Consider the following 7,659-nt stretch of genomic DNA (forward strand, 5'->3'; position numbering starts at 1 on the left):
GGACACTTAGGGAACTGATTACGGGCTGGATCTGTCTCTTTCCTTTTTATTCCCCCTTTTTATCCTCCTGGCCACCTATGTCTCCTTCCTCCCTCTTCTCTTCTCTGTATAACTCCATGAACATCTCTGAGCGGTCCAGACTGTGGATTGCACATAAGGAAGTGATTACTGGCTAGCTTGCTGTCTCCTCTTTTGATTCTACCTCATCTCATTCGGGTCACCTCTAACTCCCTCCTCCCTCTTCTCTTCTCCATGTAACTCTGTGAACCTCTCTGGGTATCCCTCACTGTGGAGAAACTTTTCATCTTTAACCTAGATGTTTTATCAATGGTGCTGTTTAGAAGGAGAAGTCTTGAGACTACTGTAAAAATAAGACTGAAAACCAGAAGCAGGAGGCTTAAGTCCAAATCCTGAGAACGTCATAGGACATCTGACTCCAGGGAACATTAAGCGATAGGAGCTCATCAAATGCCTCCATACCTACACTGAAACTAAGCACCACCCAAGGGCCAACAAGTTCCAGAGCAAGACATACCACACAAATTCTCCAGCAACACAGGAACACAGCCCTGAGTGTCAATATACAGGCTGCCCAAAGTTACTCCAAATCCATTGACATCTCAAAACTCATTACTAGACACTTCATTGCACTCCAGAAAGAAGAAATATAGCTCCACCCACCAGAACATCGGCACAAGCTTCCCTAACCAAGAAACCTTGACAAGCCACTGATACAACCCCACCCACAGCGAGGAAACTCCATAATAAAGAGAACTCCACAAACTGCCAGAATACAGAAAGGACACCCCAAAATCAGCAATATAAACAAGATGAAGAGACAGAGGAATACCCAGCAGGTAAAGGAACAGGATAAATGCCCACCAAACCAAACCAAAGAGGAAGAGATAGGGAATCTACCTGATAAAGAATTCTGAATAATGATAGTGAAAATGATCCAAAATCTTGAAATAAAAATGGAATCACAGATAAATAGCCTGGAGGCAAGGATTGAGAAAATGCAAAAAAGTTTTAACAAGGACCAAGAAGAAATAAAAAAGAGTCAATATATAATGAATAATGCAATAAATGAGATCAAAAACACTCTGGAGGCAACAAATAGTAGAATAACAGAGGCAGAAGATAGGATTAGTGAATTAGAAGATAGAATGGCAGAAATAAATGAATCAGAGAGGAAAAAAGAAAAACGAATTAAAAGAAATGAGGACAATCTCAGAGACCTCCAGGACAATTATTAAACGCCACAACATTCGAATCATAGGAGTCCCAGAAGAAGAAGACAAAAAGAAAGACCATGAGAAAATACTTGAGGAGATAATAGTTGAAAACTTCCCTAAAATGGGGAAGGAAATAATCACCCAAGTCCAAGAAACCCAGAGAGTCCCAAACAGGATAAACCCACGGCAAAACACCCCAAGACACATATTAATCAAATTAACAAAGATCAAACACAAAGAACAAATATTAAAAGCAGCAAGGGAAAAACAACAAATAACACACAAGGGGATTCCCATAAGGATAACAGCTGATCTCTCAATAGAAACTCTTCAGGCCAGGAGGGAATGGCAACACATACTTAAAATGATGAAAGAAAATAACCTACAGCCCAGATTACTGTACCCAGCAAGGATCTCATTCAAATATGAAGGAGAAATCAAAAGCTTTACAGACAAGCAAAAGCTGAGAGAATTCAGCACCACCAAACCAGCTCTCCAACAAATGCTAAAGGATATTCTCTAGAAAGGAGACACAAAAACAGTGTATAAACTCAAACCCAAAACAATAAAGTAAATGGCAACGGGATCATACTTATCAATAACTACCTTAAACGTAAATGGGTTGAATGCCCCAACCAAAAGACAAAGACTGGCTGAATGGATACAAAAACAAGACCCCTATATATGTTGTCTACAAGAGACCCATCTCAAAACAGGGGACACATACAGACTGAAAGTGAAGGGCTGGAAAAAGATATTCCATGCAAATAGAGATCAAAAGAAAGCAGGAGTAGCAATATTCATATCAGGTAAAATAGACTTTAAAACAAAGGCTGTAAAAAGAGTCAAAAAGGACACTACATAATGATCAAAGGGTCAATCTAAGAAGAAGATATAACAATTATAAATGTATATGCACCCAACATAGGAGCACCGCAATATGTAAGACAAATGCTAACAAGTATGAAAGGGGAAATTAACAATAACACAATAATAGTGGGAGACTTTAATACCCCACTCACACCTATGGATAGATCAACTAAACAGAAAATTAACAAAGAAACACAGACTTTAAATGATACAATAGACCAGTTAGACCTAATTGATATCTATAGGACATTTCACCCCAAAACAATGAATTTCACCTTTTTCTCAAGTGCACATGGAACCTTCTCCAGGATAGATCACATCCTGGGCCATAAATCTAGCCTTGGTAAATTCAAAAAAACTGAAATCATTCCAAGCATCTTTTCTGACCACAATGCAGTAAGATTTGATCTCAATTACAGGAGAAAAAAATATTAAAAATTCCAAAATATGGAGGCTGAACAACATGCTGCTGAATAACCAACAAATCACAGAAGAAATCAAAAAAGAAATCAAAATATGCATAGAAACGAATGAAAATGAAAACACAACAACCCAAAACCTATGGGACACTGTAAAAGCAGTGCTAAGGGGAAAGTTCATAGCAATACAGGCATACCTCAAGCAATACAGGCATACCTCAAGAAACTAACTCTACACCTAAAGCAACTAGAAAAGGAAGAAATGAAGAACCCCAGGGTTAGTAGAAGAAAAGAAATCTTAAAAATTAGGGCAGAAATAAATGCAAAAAAAAAAAAAAAGAGAGAGAGAGAGAGACCATAGCAAAAATCAACAAAGCCAAAAGCTGGTTCTTTGAAAGGATAAATGAAATTGACAAACCATTAGCCAGACTCATCAAGAAACAAAGGGAGAAAAATCAAATCAGTAAAATTAGAAATGAAAATGGAGAGATCACAACAGACAACACAGAAATACAAAGGATCATAAGAGACTACTATCAGCAATTATATGCCAATAAAATGGACAACGTGGAAGAAATGGACAAATTCTTAGAAAAGTACAACTTTCCAAAACTGGACCAGGAATAAATAGAAAATCTTAACAGACCCATCATAAGTACAGAAATTGAAACTGTAATCAGAAATCTTCCAGCAAATAAAAGCCCAAGTCCAGATGGCTTCACAGCTGAATTCTACCAAAAATTTAGAGAAGAGCTAACGCCTATCCTGCTCAAACTCTTCCATAAAATCGCAGAGGAAGGTAAACTTCCAAACTCATTCTATGAGCCCACCATCACCCTAATACCAAAACCTGACAAAGATGCCACAAAAAAAAGAAAACTACAGGCCAATATCACTGATGAACATAGATGCAAAAATCCTTAATAAAATTCTAGCAATCAGAATCCAACAACACATTAAAAAGATCATACACCATGACCAAGTGGACTTTATCCCAGGGATGCAAGGATTCTTCAATATCCACAAATCAATCAATGTAATACACCACATTAACAACTGAAAAATAAAAACCATATGATTATCTCAATAGATGCAGAGAAAGCCTTTGACAAAATTCAACATCCATTTATGATAAAAACTCTCCAGAAAGCAGGAATAGAAGGAACATACCTCAACATAATAAAAGCTATAAATGACAAACCCACAGCAAACATTATCCTCAATGGTGAAAAATTGAAAGCATTTCCCCTAAAGTCAGGAACAAGACAAGGGTGCCCACTCTCACCACTACTATTCAAAATTGTTTTGGAAGTTTTGGCCACAGCAATCAGAGCAGAAAAAGAAATAAAAGGAATTCAAATTGGAAAAGAAGAAGTAAAACTCTCACTGTTTGCAGATGACATGATCCTCTACATAGAAAACCCTAAAGACTCCACCAGAAAATTACTAGAACTAATCAATGAATATAGTAAAGTTGCAGGATATAAAATCAACACACAGAAATCCCTTGCATTCCTATACACTAACAATGAGAAAACAGAAAGAGAAATTAAGGAAACAATTCCATTCACCATTGCAACGAAAAAAATAAAATACTTAGGAATATATCTACCTAAAGAAACTAAAGACCTATATATAGAAAACTATAAACCACTGGTGAAAGAAATCAAAGAGGACACTAATAGATGGAAAAATATACCATGTTCATGGATCTGAAGCATCAATATAGTGAAAATGAGTATACTACCCAAAGCAATCTATAGATTCAATGTAATCCCTATCAAGCTACCAACGGTATTCTTCACAGAGCTAGAACAAATAATTTCACAATTTATATGGAAATACAAAAAACCTCGAATAGCCAAAGCTATCTTGAGAAAGAAGAATGGAACTGGAGGAATCAACGTGCCTGACTTCAGGCTCTACTGCAAAGCCACAGTCATCAAGACAGTATGGTACTGGCACAAAGACAGAAATATAGATCAATGGAACAAAATAGAAAGCCCAGAGATAAATCCACGCACCTATGGACACTTTATCTTTGACAAAGGAGGCAAGAATATACAATGCAGAAAAGACAATCTCTTTAACAAGTGGTGCTGGGAAAACGGTCAAACACTTGTAAAAGAATGAAACTAGAACACTGTCTAACACCATACACAAAAATAAACTCAAAATGGATTAAAGATCTAAACATAAGACCAGAAACTATAAAACTCTTAGAGGAGAACATAGGCAAAACACTCTCCAACATACATCACAGCAGGATCCTCTATGACCCACCTCCCAGAATATTGGGAATAAAAGCAAAAATAAACAAATGGGACCTAATTAAACTTAAAAGCTTCTGCACAACAAAAGAAACTATAAGCAAGGTGAAAAGACAGCCTTCAGAATGGGAAAAAATAATAGCAAATGAAGCAACTGACAAACAGCTAATCTCAAAAACATACAAACAACTCCTGCAGCTCAATTCCAAAAAAATAAACGACCCAATCAAAAAATGGGCCAAAGAACTAAATAGACATTTCTCCAAAGAAGACATATAGATGGCTAACAAACACATGAAAAGATGCTCAACATCACTCATTATCAGAGAAATGCAAATCAAAACCACAATGAGGTACCATTTCAAGCCAGTCAGAATGGCTGCGATCCAAAAGTCTACAAGCAATAAATGCTGGAGAGGATGTGGAGAAAAGGGAACCCTCTTACACTGTTGGTGGGAATGCAAACTAGTACAGCCACTATGGAGAACAGTGTGGAGATTCCTTAAAAAACTGGAAATAGAACTGCCATATGACCCAGCAATCCCACTGCTGGGCATACACACCGAGGAAACCAGAATTGAAAGAGACACGTGTACCCCAATGTTCATCTCAGCACTGTTTATAATAGCCAGGACATGGAAGCAACCTAGATGCCCATCAGCAGATGAATGGATAAGAAAGCTGTGGCACATACACACAATGGAGTATTACTCAGCCATTAAAAAGAATACATTTGAATCAGTTCTAATGAGGTGGATGAAACTGGAGCCTATTATACAGAGTGAAGTAAGCCAGAAAGAAACACCAATACAGTATACTAATGCATATATATGGAATTTAGAAAGATGGTAACAACAACCCCGTATGCGAGACAGTAAAAGAGACACAGATGTATAGAACAGTCTTTTGGACTCTGTGGGAGAAGGGGGCGGGGGATGATTTGGGAGAATGGCATTAAAACATGTATAATATCATATAAGATATGAATCGCCAGTCCAGGTTCGATGCAGGATACAGGAGGCTTGGGGCTGGTGCACTGGGATGACCCAGAGGGATGGTATGGGGAGGGAGGTGGGAGGGGGTTTCAGGATGGGAACACATGTACACCCGTGGCGGATGCATGTTGATGTATGGCAAAACCAATACAATATTGTAAAGTAAAAAAATAAATAAATAAAGGAGGCTGACACCAACTCCATTTGGTTGTTAAGTGAGAAAATACACGGAAAGTAGTCAACACAGGCCCTGACATATTAGTGAATCCCCATGAACATGAGCCTTCCCTCACCATTCTGTCCCTTTCGACACCCTCCTTCTCCCTCTTCCCTGCCCCTGATGAAAGCCAACAAGCTGTTCTTAGGGTCATGGCTTTTATCAGCTGTAACTCTCATTGTCTGAGAGTGGGGGCCACTGAAGTAGAGTTTACTCTTCTTAGAAGTACCTTCTAGTTTGCAAAGTAGACTTCTATATTGGTTTTTATTTCAAGAAGTTTGGGGGCTTCCATGATAGCTCAGTTGGTAAAGAATCCACCTGCAATACAGGAGACCTGGGTTCGATCCATGGGTGGGAAGATCCCCTAGAGAAGGGAAAGGCTACCCACTCCAATATTCTGGCCTGGAGAACTCCATAGACCCTATAGTCCATGGGGTCGCAAAGAGTAGGACACGACTGAGTGACTTTCACTGAAGAAGTTTTATGCAGAATTATCTGAGCCCTTCTAACTCAGGGTAAAATTTTTTACTTAAAGTTGGGGCATAGCTGCAAAGAGCAGCCTCCCTGGTAGTGCAGGCAGCCTGTTGCCCGTACAGGTTGCCCTAAGAGACCTTGGAGACAACCCCTTCCAGTGGACATTCCTGACTGGCATGCTATCCCCAGTCTATGCTCCAGACAAATGTGTGCCTTTGGGAAACCCCAGGGCGCAGTGGCCAGGATCAACATTGGCCAAATTGTAATGTCCATCCACACCAAGCTGCAGAGCAAGGAGCACGTGATTGAGGCCCTTCACAGGGCAAAGTTCAAGTTCCCCGGGTACCAGAAGATCTCAATCTCCAAGCAGTGGAGCTGAATGTGGATGAATTTGAAAACATGGTGGCAGAAAAGCAGGTCATCCCATTGACTGTGGGGTCAATGCCTAATCCTGGCCCTCTGGACCGATGGCAGGCCCTACACTCATGAGAGCTTGGCATTGGCCCCTCCTTACTCATGCCCACCAATAAATTCTACTTTCCTGTTAATAAATAAATTAAGCTGGAGAAAGCTCTACTGTGAGTTTGAATTCTACTTTCATGCTTTCTTGCCTGGAAGCACATATATATATCTGGATGTTACAGTAACCTGCCAGCAGAGATCAGTCCAAGGAGAGAACTAGCATCCCCCTATTTTGTTGGTGGTGGTGTTTAGCTGATAAGTTGGAGGCTACAAATCTTAGGCTTTCCTGAGTTGCTCTCTTAAAGAAGAATTCAGGCCCAAGACTCATTCTGTGCTCTGGCTTTCCTGTGACCTAAAGCCTGGAAGCCTTTCACCTCCAGCTGGTCAAATGGAGAAAGAAAGAAAGACAGAAAAAGTGATGTCATGGAGGCATGATGGGGGGCGGATTTTTAGGGGCCAGGCCTGGAAACAGTGCCTGGGACTTCTGCCTACTTTCCTCTGTCCAGAACGTAGTCACAAGGACCTCACCAAACAGCAAGGAAAGCAGAGAAGAGATTTGAGCTGTGGCCCAGAAAGGAAAGGAATATAATAACCACGGGCTTCCCAGGTGGCACTAGTGGTAAAGAGCTAGCCTGCCAATGCAGGAGATGAGCATTCGATCCCTGGGTCAGGAAGGTCCCCTGGAGGAGGGCATGGCAACCCACTCCAGCATTTTTG

General features: G+C 40.0%; 1 pseudogene; it reads left to right on the forward strand.

The window, feature by feature from the left end:
- Positions 1 to 6,504: 6,504 nt before the first annotated feature.
- Positions 6,505 to 6,630, forward strand: LOC139187060 (small nucleolar RNA SNORA70; annotated as a pseudogene).
- The last annotated feature ends 1,029 nt before the right edge of the window (positions 6,631 to 7,659 follow it).

This window comes from Bos indicus, chromosome 14, assembly GCF_029378745.1.
Source record: "Bos indicus isolate NIAB-ARS_2022 breed Sahiwal x Tharparkar chromosome 14, NIAB-ARS_B.indTharparkar_mat_pri_1.0, whole genome shotgun sequence".
Taxonomy (NCBI): Eukaryota; Metazoa; Chordata; class Mammalia; order Artiodactyla; family Bovidae; genus Bos; species Bos indicus.